We start from the raw sequence: 21,496 nt of genomic DNA, 5'->3' as shown, positions 1-21,496 counted from the left end.
CTAAGACACGAGATTTATCCACAATTCAACAAAAATATAGTGTGTCTCTCAAGTTTCTCTCAAGAACAAGTTAGGGTTTTCAATTAAAGATTCAAATTCAATTCTTAAATTAAAGAATCTCTCCATTAATCTTCGTATAACCAAGAACAAAGGTATCTATAGTGTTCATTCATGGATTCCTTTCATCCATGAAGGCCAAGAATCAAGTTTTAATCTATGAATTCTAATATTCATGTTATTGGTTAATAATGTTCTTGTGGTTGTTATTGTATGATTTCCCAAGTTTGAATGTTTATTTGTTTTATGAAACTAAGTTAGCATACAAGTTGAAACCTATGAACTTAGTTGGTTACGGTTTGTTAATTTGATGATTTTTCCTATGCCTTAAGTGGTGCACATAAGGTGTTTGATAAAATGCCTAATAGAGTAGAAATTATGCATTATAGCTTAATTGTGACCCAAATGATAAATATATGTTTTACCCTTAAGTTCGAATGACTCCCATGCTATTGATGTGTATTGTAGATGGTTGTTGGAATGCTCTTGATGTTAGAGTTTTAAATTTTGACATTGATTTTATGCAATATTACCATGTAAAAGATTATAATAACCATGTGCTTCATGAAATGCCCAACTTATTGTATGATGAATTGTTGATACTGGTCATGTGTTCAAGAAGTGTCACGTCTTGTCAATTTCATGCTATCGAGTCCTAGGAGTACTTGTACCCAACAATTTAGCTATGTGCCTAGAGCTTGTCAGTTTCCAACGATACTCACAGTCAAGCCATGATCAGTAAAACTCAGTCAGTCATGTGACTCAAGAAAATCCTATAAATTTAGTATCAGTCTATTAATCTCAATACTCTTAGTCAGATATTAGATCTCAGTAGTATTATGTCAGTTAACAGAACTCAATGAACTTAGTCCAGTTGAGTTTAGTTAATCATATTCAGCGTCTATTCAGATGGGAGTAGGATTCAGCACTGAGTAAACCCAAGAATGAGAAACACACACTGCCAGATGAGGGTGTGATTCTTAGAACCAATCCATGTGTTCCAGAACTATATAGTCAGCATAGGTTGAGATATCAACACTGTTAGTTGAGGGTTGATGAGGTGTATTAACACTGTCAGATGAGGGTCCCACAATTTTCTTTTAGGGACACTACTAGATGAGGGTCACTTACAACTTATCCTTAGTAGTGGCGTAATATTGACACCCTTCCAGTTGAGGTTACATATTGGACCCCAAATTATCTATAATCGCTTATTAGAAGCATGTAGGTTAAATGAATACTTACCACACTATCAGTTTTGGATCCAGTCTCAGTATTAGAACTCAGTTTAGTTCTACAGTTTTAGGACTGTCAGATACAGTCGCTCAGCTCAGTATGGAACTCAGCTAGTTCCATTAGAAGCAAGACTATATGATATAGTCACCCAGTAATAGTATATTAATTATTCAAAAATTTTGTTACCAGTATTCAGATTTTAGGATTGTCAGTTACAGTCAATCAGACTAGTTCTTCATATTCAGAACTTTCAGAAATAGTTAGTCCTTTATCTGAAATATAACATCAGTCCCTCTATAATAAGTGGACTCAGTTATCTATACCAGTAAACTTAGATGTCAACAACTCAGTAATCAGAACTCAGTACCCAGTGACAGTATGATCTCAGTTACAGTTACATATTCTTACATGTATTCTCACGTTCATGTTATTCGGTCAGTTAGTATTGTTCATGCATATGAACCCCATGAATTTAGCCTACCTCACTTGTATACTATTATATTCAATCTTACTGACGCATTTACGCTATGGGGTCTTATACCATATGTTTAGAAGCACGATCTACCGAGCATCCTTAGTAGATCAGACGTTCAGCAGCTAGACTAATAGTGAGTCCTCATCATTTGAGGATAACATGATTATTTTATTACTTTATTATTTCAATAGTTTGGAGTTAGTTGGGGACATGTCCTATCAACTCCATAGTTTTTAGATAGTATAGAGGTTTTCAAACTACAACATATTTTAAACAGTTTATTTCAGTTTTGGGTATTGTTATACCCCACTACAGACATTATTTTATACTCAGTACTAGTTTAGTTTTGAACCTTATGTCCTTACAACTTATATTCTGCATATTTATAGTATATTATTCAATGCTCAGTTATAGATATTAGTCATGGGTTAACTTGTGATCCTTTAGCTTTATGAGCACCATGTAGCATTTTGGGTGTTAGATTCAGGGCGTTATAAACTTGGTATCAGAGCCTAAGGTTCAACAATGTCCTACGAAGTTTGAAAAGCCATATCTTGTAAAGTCTTGTGCAAGAGTGTGTTCTACCACACACTTATGGATAGGAGGCTATGAGATATTTTATGAATAGTTTCCCCTCTTTCAGTATTCATGTTGTGCCAGTGAGCATGAGATCAAATTTAGCTCCCAGTCTAATTCGATCTCCCTTTCATTATATAACATATCTCCGAAAAGGACTAATGAAAGGAAAACCAAGAATCAGCCGATACCTCTGCCTATTGAGGTATATTCCCTGGGCGAGCATGTCTTCCATGGTGAATTTAGAATTGAATCTCCTACTCTATCTTATTCAGTATTAGCTCAGAGCAATAAGTAGGATGTTGTCCTACCCAGACATAAGATTCATGCCCAGCAGATTGAGGTGGGAAAGCATAGAAAAAAAGAAAAAAAAGAGAAAATAAGAGAGAGAGAATAGATAATCTTAAATTTTCTAAGCCTAAGTTAGAGAGTGGTAACTACTATCAGTTCCACCTAAAGTCTTCGATTTTAGTTCCTCCCTCAGCTAGTTCTCCAGTCGCTAAATTTAGAGATAAGGCGCAGGGCGATGTTAGCAGTGCCCGAACCCATCTCCTTTGTCAGACTTGTGGCAAATATCATAAGGGTATATGTAGTGCCGGCAGTGACGTATGTGATGGGTTTCGCAATTTAGGTCACAGAGTCCAATACTTTCCTAAGGCTGGTCCACGAAGCCAGCATAACCTTTCCCTATCTCAATCGATCGCCTGGATCTGTAGGGTGCCACCTCTAATGCCACTAGTGGGCAATGCCCAGATAGACTATATGCTCTTCAGTCCCAATGGGATTAGGAAAATTCTCCTGATATGGTCACTGGTACGTTACCAATCTTTCACTTGCATATTTACACTTTGATAGATCCAGGAGCCTATTTTTCTTTTGTTACTCCTTATATAGAAGTTGATTTCAGAGTTGTTCACAAAATTCTAGTCGAACCTTTCACAATCTCTACCCAGGGGGTAAAACTATCATAGCTCGACAAGTATACAGGAACTGTCCAATTATGGTATCTCAGAAAGTCACTTTGGTAGACTTAGTCAAATTAGAGATGACTACTTTTGATGTCATTCTCGGCATAGATTGTCTTCATTCCTGATATGCCACAGTCGACTGTAGAAATAGAATTGCCAAGTTTCAGTTTTTGAATGAACCTATCCTAGAGTGGAGAGGTATTACTTTAGTTTTCAAAGGTCAGGCTATTTCCTACCTTCGGGCATGAAAAATGCTATCTAAGGGATGTGTTTATCATATTGTTTGAGTTAAGTACTCTAGTTCCGAAACTCACAGTTTTGAATCAATCCCAGTAGTGAATGAATATTCAGATGTTTTCTTTTTCGAAGATCTTCCAGGAATTTCTCCTGAAAGGGAAATAAACTTTTGGATAGACATTCTTCAAAATACACAACCTATGTATATTCCGCCATACATAATGGCACCAGCAGAAATTAAAGAATTGAAAGAATAGTTGAAGTATTTCCTAGTTAAGGAATTCATCAGACCTGGTATGTCCCTTTGTGTTACACCAGTCTTATTCGAGCCTAAGAAAGATGGTCCCTTCAAAATATGTATAGACTACAATTAGCTCAACAAGGTAACAGTCAATAACAAGTATTCACTTCCCAAAGTCGATGACTTGCTCGATTAACTTTAGGGTGTCAGCTATTTCTCTAAGATAAACCTCAGATCAGGCTATCAGCAGCTCAAACTCAGAGAATGTGACATTCTGAATACGGCTATCAGAACTCAGTATGACCACTTCAAATTCTTAGTCATATCCTTTGGTCTTACCTACACACCCACAGCCTTCATGGACTTGATGAACCTAATGTTCAACCAGTACTTGAACACATTCAACACAGCATTCAAAGATGACATTCTAGTCTATTCTCGCAGTGAGCGTGATCCTGCAGACCATCTCAGAATATCAAAACCCATCAATTATCATGATATCTATTAATGTCCTACATGTCAGTTCTATGACCATCACTTATATTCATTCACGTTGGTGAAAAATTATGTACGCTCCCAATTCCTAGGATAAGGAGTTCAAGTTCACTCAATGTTATGAATCATGTCCCATGAGTACAAAAATTTCAGACTAAGGTCATGAGCTCATGACTCATACACTCATGTTATGCTTTACAGTATGGATAGCTCACATGACACACGCTCCACTTCTTGTGATCAGTCAAACTCATATTTATGTCACGAATACCCTTAATTAATATCCCTTGGTGAATCCGTGGTGTTGATACTCTATCCTTAAGCCTTAGTTACCGTGTCAGTTTATTAATCTATATTCAGTAAAGGACTCAGGTAGTCCTACAGGTCCATGTCTTTCAGTTATCAGTTTCTTAGCCATCAAAATTCAGTACTCCCGTACTAGTCTAAACCTCTGATATAGAAAACCAACATTCAACCTCAGTTATAGTCTTAGTTACGGTTACAAACATCAGTCATTTAGTTAATCAAATAAGTTAGTATATTTATGCATTCGTGTTCAGCACCCACGTGAATCTTTTCAATAGTCTCAGTTATAGTGCATAAGGCTTAGTCACTTTATCTTAGATGATGTTTCATAGGCCTTGTCTCCTAATACAAGAATCCTAGCCATGTAGCGATCTCCTATTCTAATGTCCTGCTCCGGCCAGACCAAGATTCACTTTCTCCCTACCATCACTAGAACTCTATAAAAAGAATGTCATAGAAATACTTTGGTCGAATATAAGTTTTCAGCATGAGTTAGTACGTAAATTTGGTAATTCAGTTTAACAGTAAGACAAACAAGTTCAGAAGGTGTGATTTCCCTTTCTTTCCATCTGATCGCACTATTGGGAATCTCATAAATGTGATTATTCTAAGATAGACCAACTAGGTAGTGGCATATTCAACTTGGTTCATGTATCATACCTTAGTTTCAAATTCTAGGTATTCAACCATGATTCAATCTATAGGTGCCTCGTGCATCACCTTAATTTTCCTTAATATCTCAACAAAGTCAGTTCAGTATTCTTTAAGGGACACAGTGTCCCAAAGGGGAGATATACAATATTTTCCCGAACATCCATGACTTAAACATGTCACTCTCTCTTCTTATAATGAGTCTAGTTTTGGATAAGGGATACTCATAAGTTAGCCCTCAAAACATCAATCTCAATCGTAAGCCACGTATTCAAGGTGCTTAGTTCAGATCATGATATTCAGCTCAAGTATCACGTTCCATACTTAGTTAAGTTCTCATGTTTACGCTCATGCATACTTAGTAATTAATCTCTGACTCACCAATATTTTTTTTCAGTTTAAGGTAACAATCTTCCTTGAACTCTTTCAGTTTCATGTTCATGTTTCAGTTACAAACTCGGTATTCAGTTCCATGTTCAGAATTCCATCACAATCTTGGTATCAAATACTATTACATATTCAGTCATGCATTCATATGTCAGTTCAGTCATATAATCATGCATAAGATATGCATTCTCATTGTGAGAAGCTCGGCCTATCAAAAATCTCAGTTAAGCATTCATGAACCAGTACTATTGCATCAGATATATATGTTTAGTATGATGCATTTAGTTTATCAGTCATGTTAGTCATGTAATCATGTTTCAGTTATTCATGTCCTATATGTACTTCAGTCTAGCATTTCTCCTCTCTCATTCAGTCTCATTCGAGGATAAATATTCCCAAGGGAGAGATATTGTAATACCCCACAAAATCCTAAGCTTAATTCAGTCCATTTATATTTGTTAAGGGGTGGCACATACTTAGAAAGTTATAACTAAGTTCCCAGACTTAGCCTATTATTGGCCTTTGAAAATTGGCAATCTCATTTTACCACCTTAAAGTCCTTTGATGGTTCAAATTTTTGTTAATTCATGATTAGAGAGGTCCATAGGTGGTCCTAGACAATTTTTAGATTTTTTAGACAATAGTTAGACCATATTTGGAAGCCAAAAATAGTGGACCAATGCGATCTTGCCATGCTGCATCACCAATCACGTTGTTGATAATTGTCGCAGGTTGCCAGGGTCAAACTACTGAGACTCAACACGATGATGGCATGATGCGTCGACTATCGCATCAATGGTATCGATGCACCATATTGATAATAGCATTGATGCCCAGTTTTAGTCATTAAATATCCGCATTTTTAAGGGCAAAAAGGCTAATTTCCCACCCCTATATAAGTCTAAAACAGGGGATTTAGCCCCAATTCAACAAAAATATATTGTCTCTCTCAAGTTTCTCTCAAGAACAAGTTAGGATTTTCAATTAAGGATTCAAATTCAAAACTCCAATTGAAGAATCACTTTATTAATCTTCGTATAATCAAGAACTAAGGTATGCGTAGAGTTCATTCATGGATTCCTTTCATCCATGAAGCCAAAGAATCAAGTTTTAAACTATGAATTCTAATATTCATATTATCGGTTGATTATGTTCATGTGGTTGTTGTTGTTTGATTTCCCAAGTTGGAATCTTTATTTCTTTTATGAAACTATGCTAGCATTCAAGTTGAAAACTATGAACTTGGTTGGTTATGGTATGTTAATTTGATGATTTTGCCTATGCCCTAAGTGGTGCATGTATGGTGTTTGATAAAATGCTTAAGAGAATATAATTTATCCATTATAGCTTAATTATGACCCAAACGATAAATACATGTTTTACTCTTATATTCAAATGACTCCCATGCTATTGATGTGCATTACAGATGGTTGTTGGAATTCTCATGATGTTAGAGTTTGAAATTATGACATTGAGTATATACAAAATTACCATGTACAAGATTATGACAACCATGTGCTTTATGGAATCCCCAACTTATTGTATGATGAATTATTGATATTGGTCATGTGTTTAAGAAGTGTCAAGTCTTGTCAGTTTCATGCTATCTAGTCCTAGGGGTACTTATACCCGACAACTTAGCTATGTGCCTAGAGCTAGAGTCAGTTTCCAACGATACTCACAGTCAAGCCATGATCAGTAAGACTCAGTCAGCCATGTGACTCAAGAAAATCTAGTAAATTTAGTATCAGTCCAGTAATCTCAATACTCTCAGTCAGTTATTAGATCTCATTAGTATTCTGTCAGTCAAAGAAACTCAACGAACTCAGTCCAATTCAGTTCACTTAATCATGTTCAGTACCTATTTAGATAGGAGTAGGATTCAGCACCGAGTGAACCTAAGGATGGGGAACACACACTGCCAGATGAGGGTGTGATTCTTAGAAGTAATCCTTGCATTCCAGAACTATGTAGCCAGCATTGGTTGAGACATTGACACTGTCAATTGAGGGTTGATGAGGTGGATTAATACTTTTAAATGAGGGTCCCACCATTCTTTTTTGGGGATACTTCCATATGAAGGTCACTCACAGCTTGTCCATACCAGTGGCGCGGTATTGACACCATTCCAATTGGGGTTACATATTAGACCCTAACTTAGCTATAATAGTTTATTAGGGGCATATTGGTTAAATGACTACTTCCCACAGTTTCAGTTTCAGACCCAGTTTCAATAATAGAACTCAATTCAGTTCAAAAGTTTCAAGACTATCAGATACAGTCGCTCAGCTCAGTACGAAACTCAGATAGATCCATCAGAACTAACAATGTCAGATATAGTCACCCAATAATAGTATATTAATTATGCAAAAATTATGTTACCAGTATTCAAATTTCAAGACTATCAGATTCAGTTAATCAGACCAGTTCTTCATATTCAGAACTGTCAGAAATAGTTAGTCCTTTATCTGTAATATAACATCCGTCCCTTTGTATTCAGTAGACTCAGTTATCTATACCAGTAAACTCAAATTTCATCAACTTAGTACTCAGAACTCAGTACCCAGTGACAGTATGATCTCAGTTATATTTTATGTATTCTTGCATGTATTCTCACGTTCATATTATTCGGTCAGTTTCTATTGTTCATGCATATGAACCCCATGCATTCATCCTACCTCACTTGCATACCAGTACATTCAATCATATTGACACATTTTCCCTATGGTTTTCTATACCATAGGTTTAGAAGCACGAGCTCCCGAGCATCCTTAGTAGATCAGACGTTCAGTAGCTAGACTAATAGTTATTCCTCATCATTTGAGGATATCATGATTATTTTATTACTTTATTATTTTAGTAGTTCGATGTTAGTTGGGGACATATCCCATCAACTCCACAGTTTTCAGACAGTTTAGAGGCTTTCAGACTACAATATGTTTCAGACTGTTTATTTTAGTTTTGGGTATTGTTATAGCCCACTACAAACATTGTTTTATACTCAGTACTAGTTCAGTTTTGAACCTTATGGCCATATATCTTATATTACTCATATTTATTGTATATTATTCAGTTCTTAGATACAGATATTTGTCATGGGTTAGCTTGTTGTCCTTTGGGGTCATGAGCATCATGTAGCATTTCGGGTGTCAAATTCGGGGCATTACAAATAATCTTGTGTTCAATATCTAAGATTCATAATCTGAACTACGAAAAAACAAGTATTAGAGAAGATTCAAAGATTAAGACTTAAAGCTTGAGAATAGAATACCAAGAAAGTGAAACATTCCCAAATACCTTGTAGTTTCTCCCTTATGAGGGTGGTGAGCTACACACCCGTAAAATAACTTCTACTCGATACGGATTTATGGACTCCTAATTAACCATTAAACTAGGCTCTAATACCAACTTAATATGGCTCGATCGGGTAACTTGCAATAATAGGTATCCCAAGTTTGACGGGGACCGAAGACCACCCTTGTTACCCAACCCAACCTCCAACTGCCTGCCCTGAGTTGGCTGAATTTTTAGGTTACAGTAAGATAGTGCAACAACTAACATAAAGTATTTGGGATAAGATCACAATCGTGACTGACCCATCTGAGTCCAACCATCCCATACCAACAGTTGAGCCATACCAAACCGATACCGAAATAAGGGTCATAAATAAGGCTATAAAAAAAATGTTCCAAAACATAATATAATTAATCCCAAAATAAAATATGATGGAACAATGAGAAATTATGTCTGATGATGCCATCCTTCCAATTTATTTAAATTCCATGGATTACACTAATACAGATCCCACCTATTCAAGTCCATTGCAGTACCACAAAGCCTTTAATCTAAAGAGTAATAAAATTTGGTTGGGACATGCCCCCAACCATGGCTAAAAAAAAATATCCAAAATGAAATCAAAGTGTCTAAAAGTATTAATAACATGAAATGGAGCCTTCCAAAAGAATGAAAGCTTACCACCTAATTCCACATGATGATCCCCAAGTTAATCACTATGTAGGAGAAGTAGAACAACTGGTTCTTGCATAGCGTGGGCATACAACCACCAGTAGACGGGTTAGCAGGTATACACTAGCATGATCTCAGGATAAGGGTAAAATAATGCCATTTATAAAATCAAGTAAAACCATCCATATAGACATAAATATACATATATATATATATATAACTATTTCAGGAAAGGGGATCGGGTTTAGCTTGCCTTTATAACTTTTACTTGGACTTTGTAGCTTTGCTGTCCTAAACCACTCATGGGTTATATAGGTTCACCTCCCCTTGATAAAAGGGTCCCAATGTATGAAGCAGCACGACTAGGGAAGAAAAACAGGGATGACTAGTACATCCCCCAAATATAAAGTGTGGCAACATTCACATGATGACCATGACCAACCTCATATTGACAAATATGATTTTCCAGTTTTTGTCCCCCTAAGACCTCCAACTTCCACAACTTTGCTATATATCCTACCATTATTACCCAATTATAACCATTACCAAACAACCAGGCAATATATTTACCATTTATTAACCAAGGCCATTTAGTGGTGGTATCGTCATACCGACCATACTTGCAAATACTGTCCATAGCCAACTATATATATATGTTTAAGAGGACATCTAAGTGCCTTTCTATTTCCCATATCGAACCACTTGGGGGATTCCATGTACCCCGCAAACATAACTATTTACTTTTCCAAGTCATTTAAATAATGCATAATTCCTTTATCAAGTTTTATAATAAGCAAGAGTTCCATTAAAAGTACTCAATACAATGAAAACATGCTTATATAGATTTTGTCAAACAAGTTAGGGGCACAATGTAACCAAAACCAATTCCTATAAACATTAAAACATTCCCATGCAATCCAATTATCCAAAACCACCATTAATGCACATAAGACATAATTAAATCCATGGAAAACCATAATCAACCATTTAATATCAAAAACCCCAATTCATATTTGAAAACAAAAATTATTCAATCAATGAAGTCATGAAAACATTCATAAAAATCATGCCTTTAGATAGAATTAATAATAAAGAAAGAGAACAAGCCTTAAACCAAGATGTTGATGGAAAGAAATCACCTAGACAAGCCCCAAATCAATCCTCTAGCTAAAAACCTAGCTTCCCTTCCCCAAAAGCTTTTAGAGGTTTATAGAGTGTTTTAGAAGATTTTCTAAGTGTTAATAAATGGAATAAAAGGGTAAATAACCTCCCAAGTAGGTTAGAAGTCATGGGACCTTATTAGGATTAGTGAAAAATATCCATAATAACCCCACTTAAGTTACACCAACATCCCATCACAGGGATACGACTAACACTCACGAGTCATACCCTCTAATACAAGTGTGACCCTTTTCTTGTATCCTAACCTCAACTTTCAGACCTACTACTGTCCTGCCTATGACTCATCTAACAAAGTAGTATCTAAAACATATGATTCATACCCTTCTGTATCCCTGACAGATTTAAATCCAAGAAAGATTTAGACACTGTCCACTGTATAAGTCCTGGGTACGATTCATATGCTAGCTTATAGCTCATGGTGAGTCACTTGTACTTAGATCTAACCCAAGTAACTAAGTCTATGATTAAGTTAAGGAACCAAATAATATGTAACCACTGATATGACTCATAACCCTATGTTGTATCTATTCCAGTAACCGAATTCCATCCCATAAACCAACACTTGTTGACATACAATTAGACCATACTATCTATACCCCAATATGCGGCTCATACTCTCAAGTCATATTATGTCCAAAGACTTGAATTCTAGGAAATTTTCTAAGGACAAAAAACCAATTTATTTTAGGTACTCAGTTTTTCTCTTACTTTTGGAAAGCTTTTTAGAAAGGTCTTAGTACCCAAGTTCATCTCAGTACAACTTTTAATCCTCAGACAAATGGTTAGGTAGAGCAGACCATTCAAATATTAAAGGACATATTGAGAGCTTGTGTTATCGACTTTAATGGAATTCGGTATGTCAACTTACCATTGATTTAGCTTTCCTACAACAACAACAATCACAATAGTATTTAGATAGCTCCATTTAAGGCTCTCTATGTAAGAAGGTGTAGATCTCATATTGGTTAGTTTAAAGTAGGTAAGGCTATTGTGATAGGTCTAGATTTAGCGTATGAGGTGATGGAGAAATTTTAGATAATATTAGAAAGGATGAAGACAACCCAAAGCCATTAGAAATCTTATCCAGATGCAAGGATAAGAGATCATGAGTTTGACGTTGGTGACTTATTTTATTTGAATATTTTGCCCATGAAAAGGGTGAATTGGTTTAGTAAGAATGGGAAGATTATCCCCCGCAATGTTATTACATATAGAATTTTGAGCCTTTTGGAGAAGGTAAGTTATTGGCTAGAGTTGCCTACAGATTTTGCATTAGTTTATCTCGTGTTTTATGTCTCTTTGTTAAAGAAATATATTGGTGACTAAGCTTTATTGTTCCTTTAGAGAGTGTGGATGTGAAATATAGTTTCTTCTATGAATAATTCCTAGATAAAATCCTTAACCATTATACTCATAAGTTAATTAATAAAAAAGTCCCTTTAATTAAGGTTCTATTGTAAAATCCATCTATTGAGGGAGGTATGTAGGAAGCAAAAGAAAATATGCAACCTAAATAACCCCATCTCTTCTCTATTAATTTATATACAGGATTATGTAATGGTTTTCCTTAAGTGATTCTCTCATTTTCTATCTCAGCTATATAAATATCCTTATGTCAAAGCATGTATTTATGAATTCAGTTTAGCCCATGTATTATATTTCAGATTCAGTTATTTAATCATGATTTAGCTCATAAGTATTTAGCGTATATCTCAGTTTTCTTAGTATCTCAAATTAAATAGTTTCATTAGAGGAAGAATGATTCTTTGGGGGAGATATTGTAATACCCCATAAGATTCTAGACACGTTTCAGCTGCTAGACACATGTTAAAAAGGCCCAAGACTTTAATTTCACACTAAGCACACAACACAACTATTTAAAGACCGTTAGAATGAGAATATTTTTTTTTCGTCTTCCTGAGCGCGAAACATTAATTTTTGAGTTGAAATGTGTTTAACAGTGTTAACAGGTTCATTTGAGAAAGTTTTGGAATTTTTGGAAGGGGTTTGGGGTATTTTAGAAGCAGGAAGGCAGAATGCCTCCTCGATTTGGGTGTGACATGGAGGCAGGACCTCTGTCATACATGACATATCACAGAGGTTAGCCTCCACAATGCACATTATGTCACGAAGGCTAGACTTCAAGCCACAGAGGTTGTGTTTTTCCTGCAACCTTATTAAATATTCCAAGGGGTATTTTAGTACTTTACCCTGTCCCCAAACAACAAATTCACAAATTAAAAACCTCAAGAGGGGTATTATTTTCCCTATTCCCCATATGATAACATGTAAAACTTATTCCTATTAAAGAATGTAAATTCAAGAATATTCCTAAGGATTCAACCATTCAAGGCCCAAATTTCAAGCATCTTATACAAGAACTCAAGAAATTAAGGTATGTGGGGTATTCATCAATGGGTTTGAAATGCCTCAACTTTGTCCCTTGTGAATTACTTGAGTTTTGAATTCTTTGTTCATCATACAACTCACACCCTAAGTTGTATGATGTTGTAATGGGTTTAGGGACCCTAGTCATATGTTAGTTAGTGTGATGTTGTCCAAATTCTATCCTAGATATGAGAGACTTCATATAAGTTGTATGGCAATGTGATGAGAAGGTAGGGTCCAATCGTGCCCTCGATGTTCTGCCTTGGATACGACTTGATGGTACTAGTCATATAGTCTAGTAACCGGTTGGGCAAGTGAGTCCTATGTTGTACAAAATATGGTGTTAAACTTTCTGATCTTGTGATGACTTAAAGGTACTAATCGTATTTTGTGGTGACAAGTTGGAGGGTCAACTCCTACAGCTTTTAAGTTGAGGGTATTTTGGATATTTTCCACCCAAGGCCCTTAAGATGCCATGTATTATAATACTTATTAGGCATTCATTCTGCACATTGCAATATTAAAACACTCTCTAAACTCTCTTAAAAACTTCTCCAGAATATTGAACTAGGGTTTCTTTAAGGTGGTCATCTAGAGGCTTAAGGATCAAAATCTATCCATAAATCTTCGTAACTCAGGCATGTGACTCTTCTTTCATTGTTAGTTCACAGAAATCACATGTTTTAAACATGGTTCATGAATCATTAATGGTAGTTTTAAAAATCATAGTTGAGGGTTTGAATGCATAATGTTGAGTATTATTTTCTCATAGTTTAAATTATGATTATACATATTTTGATAATGGTTTTGCAAATGTAGATGCATTGGAATCTTCATTTAACCTAAGGGGTCATGGTTAACCCTAACTTGATGGTCTTTGGCTTGAATAATGCTTTTTATAATTGTATACGCTCAATCTTTTTGGGAAATTGCCTATGAGAATGATCTTGTCACATATTGAATTTTGTTTTGAACTAAGACATTGGCCTAAAAATTAAAATATTTTGTAAATGGTTTTATGAAAGCCTTGTTGGCCATAAATTGGTTTTAATTGCTAACTATGTTTGAGCCCCTAAATTTTTAATTGAATTGATGTCTTGGTTTAGATAATGGTTTTGAGTCCCAAAGTTGATTAATAATGGTTATGGAATGTGTTATGCTCACAAGTTGGGTTGGTATAATGATACCAATAGAATTTCTCTTTTAAGTAATTGGAATAATGGTTGTGCATATGAAATGAATGTTTTAATATGGCTTTAGAGAGAGCTGTGTAGCTGGGCCATGAAACTGGAGTCTAAAGGACTAACACTGGAAACTATGCTAGCCGGTGCGGGTGTCTACATGACCAAAAGGTTCGATTCCCTCAAATAAATATATGAATGGGAGGTTCAAGTCCCCCATATTATATTTATTGTTTTTTAAGTCACCTTGATTATGCCAAGAGGTTCGAGTCCCCTAAAGGCATATACTGATATGGATATTCTCTTGTTCATGCAGTTACACGCACTAGGGTCTTTCCAGCTAGGGGAGAGGTGGGCCCATATAGACTGTGGGTACCTTATTATATAACAGTTATGCTACACAGCCTAGGATAAGGTTTTTAAAGTTCATGCTAAACCTTGCTCCCTATCCCGAAATGATATATATATATATATATACGTACATGTAAATGAATATGGTTATTTGACTTGGTCTTGAATAACGACATTATTTTATTCCTCTATCCCTAAGTTATATGCTAGTGCTCCAACCACAAACCTTTTTTGAACTATGTAACCACATATGATGCAGGTAGCAAAACTTCTTCAGCTTTTTCTACACAATGATCAGGTGTTTGACTGGTTCATGAGTTGACATTGAAGTGCTGAACTTCCATACTTTGGAAGGCTTCATTTCATGATCTTTATATTATATGGTTCAAACATTGTTTAAACCTTATTTTTGGCTACTATCGGGGGCATGTCTCAATATTTTATTGAATTTGAATTTATAGAGGCTTTGTTAGATTATTGTGGGCATTGGTATGTTGTTTTGGTGGATTGGATTAGTGACGAATGGTTATTTGGTTTTGACATTTTACGAATAAATATTAGTCCCAGTTTACACTAACTAGTTGAATGTTTGGAATTCATCCGACACTTGAGGTTGTTGAGCTTACTAGGTTAGTTGAAAGGGGTAATCTCTGGTACACATGGGACTTGAGATAGCCGTCATGGCCAGGACCTAATTTGGGTCATGTCAAAGTAGGTATCATAGCCTAGGTTTATGGTTAATTGGATATCTATAGAGCCATGTCAAGTAAAGTCTATTTTATGGGCTTGTAGAATGCCATACTTATATGAGAAAGGCTATGATATATTTAGGAATGTTTTCTTTTTTATTGTCTTAATTCGAGCTATAGAGTCTAAGGTTTTGAATTCCTCTAACTCCCGTCTGCTCGCTTATTTAGATCATGCCTCCTCGATGATCTAAAGCTCATAGAGACTCCTCTATTCCACTTGGCAATATTGTTGATGGGACACACCCTGCCTATGCGGTTCAAACCCAGTCTAGGGGTCCAGCTCCAAATTTTTATCCTAGAGTTCCACTGGTTCCCATTAGCCCTCCTCAAGATCTATAGGCAGATGGGATGAATGCTGAGTTTCATCAGTCTATTCATATATTTGACCATTTTATGTCTTTTAAGTCTGAGTGTGGTGCTTTTGTTTTTTCTTTTCTAAGGCCATAAGAGTTGGCCAATTCATGAGTGAGTCCTTTAACTTTTACTAGTGTTATGATTGAGGGGGATCCTTAATTTTTTATTGATGAGATGGAGAAGATCTTATGGATAATGCATGAGATATTGAAGGTATGGAGTTTGATTATTACTAATTGAAGGATAAGGCGCACCAGTGCTACGAAGAGTGGGAACAATTTAGGGGAAGTGATGTTGCCTTTGCATTATAGGATAACTTTTCTAGTGCCTTTTGGAACCTTTTTTTCACAGGAGTGTAGGGAGGTAAAAGTGGAGAAAATTTTTCAATCTGAGGCAAGGTAGGATTTCGGTCAAGGAGTATACCTTAAAATTCCATCAGTTATCTAGGTATGCTCCTGAGTTGATCTCTAGCATAAGAGCTAGGATGTGTAACTTTGCTTATGGGTTATCCAGTAAGTTTATTCTTGAGAGTATGGTCGCCTTATTGGTTAAGGATATGGATATTTATCAGCTTATAGTTTATATGCAATTTGTTGAGGAAGAAAAGAAGAAGTAGGTTGATATTGGTGAGAGGTAAAGTAAAAAATTTGAATTTTTTAATTGGGGTGAAGGCCAACAATAGAGTGGTAGAGAAAGGGGAAAGCAACCTAAGAAGAAGTGATAGAGTTTTGATTCTTTCTCTATAACTAGTATTCCTTACCCGAAGCTGTTGGGTGATTATTCTTATCAGCATAGTGGAGAGAACAGGGTAAAAGGTGCTTGATCTTGGGATAGTGGGGCGTAGTCTGCTCCATCATATCCTTCTTGCAGATTTTGTGATCAGCCACACCATGGGAAATATGAGAAGGGGAGAAACTATTCTTTTAGTTATGGTCAGATTGTCTATATGCAGTGTGATTATCATTCTAGGGTTGCTTCTGGGGCTAATAAAGTTCCTATTTCCTCTTTATCAACTCCTACATCAAAGGGTGTTGCTTCTACTTCTGCTATCAGCACTGGCCTGAATCTCTTATATTCTCTTGCTTTTAGTCAGGACTCTGAGGCATATCCAAATATCATTACTGGTATATTGAAACTCTTTTCCCATGATGTGCACTATTTTCTTAATTTGGGATTTACTTTTTCTTATGTCACCCCATTTGTGGCTGTGCATTTTGGTTTTGGTCCCAAGTGTATTTTGGACCCTTTTTCTATATCTACCTTAGTGGGTGACTCTGTGGTTGCTAGAAGAGTCTATAGGAGGTGTAGTATCTGTTGTTGCTTGGGAGATTTTGGTGGATCTATTTTAATTAGACATGGTTGATTTCGATGTTATATTAGAGATGTATTGGCTACAGTAGTGTCATGCTTCTTGAGAATGTCAGACCTATAAGGTCATGTTTTAATTCCCTAATTAGCTAATTATTAAGTGGGAGAATGGTTCCCTAGCTCCTAAGGGAGGTTCATATCATATCTTAGAGCTCAGAGATTGATCTCCAAGGGTTGTATCTATCATCTGGTCTATGTTAAAGGTTCTAACACTGAGAGTCCTTGTTTTTAATCTTTCCTAGGGGTGAATAAATTTCTCAAGGTCTTCTTTGATTACATTTCTAGTATTCCTTTCAGTAGGGATATTGATTTTGGGATAGATCTTATTTTCAACACTCGTCCTATATCTATTCTCCCATATAGAATAGCTCCGGCTGAGTTAAATGATATTAAGGAGAAATTAAGGGATTTTTTAGACAAAGAATTCATTTATCCTAGCGTGTCTCTGTGGAGTGCCCCTATTTTATTCATCCGTAAGAAGTATGGTTCCCTTCAGATATACATTGATTACTGATAGCTGAATAATGTGACGGTAAAGAATAAGTACTCTCTTCTGATGATAGGCATTTTGAGTTCTTGATGATGTTATTTGGCTTGACTAATGACCCAAAGGTATTTATGGATTTGATGAACAGGCTCTTCTGTTTGTTTCTAGATTTGTTCGTGATTGTCTACATTGATGATATTTTGTTATACTCTAAGAGTGAGGAGGATCATACTGATCGCCTTTGCATTGTGTTATAGTACTTGAAAAATCAATAGTTGTATGCTAAGTTCTCTAAATGTATATTTTAGTTGAAGGCTATTACATTTTGGGATCATCTTGTATCTAGTGAAGGGATAATGATGGATCCTCAGAAGGTTATTGTGGTTAAAAAGTGTCCTAGACCCAGACGCCAACAGATATTATGGAGTTTCTTGGGTTAAGCCAGTTACTATAGGAGGTTTGTGGAAAGTTTTACTTTTATTGCTGCTCTATTGACCAAGTTGACTCAGAATAAGGTAAAGTTCTTAGGTTTGGGTGCTTGCGAGGGTAGTTTTTAGAAACTAAAGCATTATTTGACTTCAGCTCTGGTCTTGACTTTGCATTAGGGTGCCGAGAGTTTAGTCATCTATCATGATTTGTCCTGAGTTTGTTTGGGTTTTATGCTGATGCAGCCTAGCAAGGTGGTTGTTTATGCCTCTAGACAGTTCTACGTTTATGAGAAGAGATATCTAACTCATGACTTAGAGTTGTTAGCCGTGGTATTCACATTGAAAATCTGGCATCAATAGCTCTATGGGGTTCATGTTGATATCTTTTCTGATCATAAGAGTTTGTAGTATGTGTTCACTCAAAATGAGCTTAATCTTAAGCTAAGAAGGTGGCTTGAGTTGTTAAACGACTACAGTATTAGTCTTTACTACTACCTAGGCAAAACTAATGTACTTATTGATGCTCTTAGCAGGTTATTCATAGGGAGAATAGCTTATGCGGATGAGGATAAGAGGGAATTGGTGAAGGATATTCACCATTTTTATAACCTTAGAATTCATTTCTTGGACTATGACTATGGTGGTATGTTTATGCAATAGTTGCAACAATCAATGCTTGGTTTAGAAATAAAGGAGAAATATGTATTAGACCCTCTCTTAATAAAAATCAAGGATTATTAGGGTGAGCAGACGGTGTTACCTATCGAGATCGATGGTGATGGTATCTTGAGGTAACAAGGGAGGTTGTGTGTTCTGGACGTTAATTTATTGAGAGGTAAGATTTTGGCCGAGGCTAATGAATCGTGATTTATAGTTTATCCCAATTCGACAAGGATTTATCATAATCTCAAGGATATGGATTAGTGGAATAATATAAAGTGGGATGTATCAAACTTTGATGATAAGTGTATCGTATGTCATCAAGTGAATTTGAGCCCATGAGGCCCGGTGGGCTACTTCAAGAGAATGAATTGCCCATTTGGAAATGAGAGATCATTAATAAGGATTTTATTACCGGGCTTACAGAGTAGCAGAATAAGTATGACTCTATTTGGGTCATCATTAATAGGATGACTAAGTCTGCTCACTTCTTTCCAGTGAGAACTACTTATTCTATCAGGGATTAGGCGACGTTGTTCCATTAGGAAGTTGTAAATTTGTATGGTGCAGCTATCTCAATTATTTTGGATTATGGTACTCAGTTCTCATTGCATTTTTGGTGCTTGTTTCATCATGGTTTAGGGACCAAAGTGAGTCTTAGTATGATTTTCACCCGCAATTGGATAGGCAAACTGAAATGACTATTCAAACATTGGAAGATATGTTGCAAGCTTGTGTAATTGAATTTTTTGGTAGTTGGTATGACCACTTGCATCTCATTCAATTTACCTATAACAATAGTTACCATTCTAGCATTGGTATGTCCCTGTTTGAGGCATTGTATGAAAGGAGGTGTAGATCTCCTATTGGGTGGTTTGATATTGGTGAGCAGAGATGTTTGTCCCAGATTTGGTTCACCGATTAATGGAGAAGGTGAAGTTGATTAGGAATATGATTAAGACCACCCAAAGTCGCCCAAAGTGCTATGTGGACGTGAGGCGAAGGGACTTGGAATTTGAGGTTAGAGATCGGGTGTTCTTGAAGGTGTTACCTATGAAGGCAGTAATGTAGTTCGGGAAGAAGGGGAAGCTGAATCCTTGATATATTTTCCTACATTTGGTTTTGAGAAAAGATGGTAGTGTTGCATATGATTTAGATTCACCCTCTATCATGAGTTCCATTTATCTGGATTCCATGTATCCATGTTGCAAAATTTGTGAGTGATCCTTCGTTGGTTGTTCCCTTGGAGAACAATGGTATTTTGGGTTCTCTATTCTATGAGGAGGTTTCAGTGAGGATCTTGAATCAACAAGTTCATCGATTATGATTGAAGAATGTGGATTCAGTAATGGTTCTATAGCGGAACCAAAAGTCTGAGAAAGCTACTTGGGAAGTGGAGGACATAAAGTCCAAGAATTTATTCCTATTTCCTATTTTTAAAATTCATGCTTGAGGTATGTATTGTTCTTAACATCCTTATTTTCTATCTTTGTTAAAGGAAAAGGATGGTTTGCTTCGTATCTTTGTTGTCTAACTTTGTTAAAGGTAAGTGTAGAGGCATGTAGAGTCCAAATTGTTCTTGTATTACCCTGTTCCATCATCTGAGGATGAATAATCCTAAGTGGGGGAGACTGAAACACCACAAACTTTGTCCTTTATGTGTTTCTTAAGATTTTAACTCTTTATTCATTGTACGACTCATACCCTTAGTCGTATGATGGGGTGACGAGTCTAGGGACCCTACTCATATGTTGGTGAGTGTGATGTTAGCCGAATTCTATCCTCATAACAAAAGACTCCATACAAGTTGTATGGTAATATGATGAAAAGGTAGGGTCCAATCTTATGTTGTCCAGTGTCTAGCCCTTGATTTTTTTGCCTTGGAAATAACTTGACGGTACTAGTCATATGGTAAGTGATGAGTTGGGAAAGTAAGTCGTATGTTTGATAGAATGTGGTGTCCAACTTTCTGATCTTGTGACAAATTGAAGGTACCACTGGTATGTTGTGGTGACGAGTTGGAGGGTCAACTTGTACCCACCTTCAAGCTTTCTATAGCTTTTAATCTGAGGGTATTTTAGACATTTCCCACCACAATACCATAAGACCACATGTCTTATAACACTTATTGGGCATTCATTCTACACTTAGCAAGATGAAAACACTCTCTAAACTCCCTCAAAAACTTCTCAAGAAAGATTAGGCTAGAGGATTAAGGATCAAAATCTCTCTGTGAATCTTTGTAACTCAGGAATGTGACTCTTCCTTCACTATTCGTTCACAAATTCATGTGTTCCAAACATTGTTCATGAATCATTAATGGTAGTTTTCAAAACCATGGTTGAGGGTTTGATGCATAATGTTGAATATTGTTTTCTCATGGTTTAAATTTTTATTATGCGTGCTTTGATAATGGTTTTGCACATGTAAGCGCTTTGGAATTATGATTTAACCTAAGGGGTCATGGTTAACCCTAACTTGATGGTCTTCGGGTTGAATAATGGTTTGATAATTGTATGCCTGATCTTGGGTGTATTTATACGCCTAAACACCATAACTTACCCATATTTTAACTAAGTTTTGAGAACAAAGTTCCTAGTTTCTTGTGTTTTTGCTCTACTTTGATATAACTGAGCTAACCTATGTGAATAGCATAATTTTAGGTGTTAATTAGGTAGATAGAGACATGATGGAACTACGGATTGTGGATAACAAATCACACAAGACAAAAGTAGCTTGTTGGACTAAATGTG

Source organism: Capsicum annuum, chromosome 11, assembly GCF_002878395.1.
Source record: "Capsicum annuum cultivar UCD-10X-F1 chromosome 11, UCD10Xv1.1, whole genome shotgun sequence".
In the NCBI taxonomy this organism is placed as follows: Eukaryota; Viridiplantae; Streptophyta; class Magnoliopsida; order Solanales; family Solanaceae; genus Capsicum; species Capsicum annuum.
The sequence above is the reverse complement of the archived record's forward strand: the minus strand, read 5'-3'. Positions refer to the sequence as shown.